Source organism: Belonocnema kinseyi, chromosome 6 (genome assembly GCF_010883055.1).
Source record: "Belonocnema kinseyi isolate 2016_QV_RU_SX_M_011 chromosome 6, B_treatae_v1, whole genome shotgun sequence".
Lineage (NCBI taxonomy): Eukaryota > Metazoa > Arthropoda > Insecta > Hymenoptera > Cynipidae > Belonocnema > Belonocnema kinseyi.
In genome coordinates, this window is record NC_046662.1 from 78,690,989 (window position 1) to 78,693,040 (window position 2,052).

The window sequence follows — 2,052 nt, forward strand, 5'->3', positions numbered from 1 at the left end:
TTATAATTTATGGATGTATTTAATTTTATGCTTTAAAATTACTGAATTATTTTTTGTAGAGAATAATTTTGAAACATATAAAGTTTCCATCGTGAACATCAAATTCAAAATCTGGTTTGTTTTTGACCCGATAAAGCTCAATGTGTTAGGAGTCTAATTTTATGAAAATAAATATAGAATTTAGGACGCAATCATGTGAACCTGGTAGTAGTGAGCAGCATCCTTAAATTGCAAAAATTCCATGCGTTCCTTGTCTTGATATTAGTTCGTAGAGTCGCATTCTAATACAACGTGCGACTGCCATCATTTCTTGGAAAAGTATATTCACCGGAATTTTTGAGGCCACCCTAATTTTGTCCAAGTGATATTACATTCATTTTTTCCTTCTAACCTGATAAAAAATTTGAGACGCAGGTGAGCCGAAGACGAAGCTGAGGCTGAGTCACAGGTCAGCCGACTGCTCCTCCTGCAAACATCATATGAACCATAAAAAATTTAGTACTCCTGAAATTGATTTAAAAATACTTTTTACGGCATTTGTGAAGATTATTCGTGTAATGCGTCTTTACGAAATGAAGAAAGGTTCCCAAAATCTAGTTTGTCATACCTATACCGGAAAAATTATTTAAATACATATATTCTTTCTATTTAATAAAAATATCTCGCTGCCACTATTCCATAGGAATCGATGATGTTTTGAGAAAAGATAGCACATTACTGACCCATTTTTGTGTATGTTTTGGGAGACAAAAGTACAATATTTTACTAAATATACTACCCTATCTATAAAAATAGATCCAATGGGCCGCATTACCCTATGTACATACATTTGTACAACGTTACCCCATTTGCCAAAATACCTCGTGGCATATTATGCCATATTGCCCAACATTCAATATTATCCCATAACATATCCACGCATTTTTTGTTAGATATTAATAGACACATGCATAATAATAATATAAATTACTACACTGTCACAAAAGTATAATAATATGACATGGGATAATATGGATTATGGGACAATGTGGGACATCGAGCAATATGTCACAAAAGATATTATGGCACTTCGGGCAATGTGGCATATCATAAAATACATAAAAAATCATTTGGATTAATATTTATAATGGAGAAAGTATAGAATCGCCGGAGTTGAGAAGATTTTTGTCGTTGAAAAGAGTAGCGCTAATTATGTTTTGAAATGCGCGAGATAAGAAAAAATGTTTTTGAAAAAGTCATTCTTTAAAGATTCGACTGTTGCCTTATTGTAAAAAACGGATCTAAATATCATAATAAGCACAACATTTTGATGAATAAGAGAGGTTAACAATTTCTTGAATTATTTAAATAATAATAGTATGGTCCCTTTTCCTTTGAAAAAAATATTTTTGGAATATTTTATTGATAAACTTTAAATCTTGTCAGCAAAAATTATTAATTAACCATATAATTATTAGTTCATATTAATGTTTATTCTCTTTATTTTTCTTGAAATCAATATTTTAAGGCCTTTTTTTAAAAAAAGGGTTTCACTAAAGAAGAGATTGATTAGGAAGGTGATATAGAAGGGGTGTACGTTTTGTATTGCTGGATATACAGGATGATACCTGTGTGGACATTCGAGAAATTAGATTAACGAACTTTACTAATTTTTTATGAGAATTAATTTGATTATCCATTTTGTAAAAAAAAATCACTCTTACCAGGAGAAACTGTAAATAATAAAGTGTTAACTGGTTTTCAGTTGCCCCTATATGGTATGTTCAGAAATATATTCTATAGTATGCTGCAATATGCTCTCAAATCGTATTTCTCAATATTAAAAAATCATTTACAATTAAAATTAATGTTGTAAAAATTCCTAATATAAAAAATACTTTCACTGGGTTTATCCAACTCTTTAAAAAACCACAAAATTTTGTCAGTTTTCGAGATTAATAAAAATTTAATATTTGTTTTTGCATTTAAAAAATCTTTTTATTGAGTTAGTTCGAGTTCGTCGAAAACAATCCTTTACAATTTATTGAGCTTTCATGTATCGCTGTTCGTTTT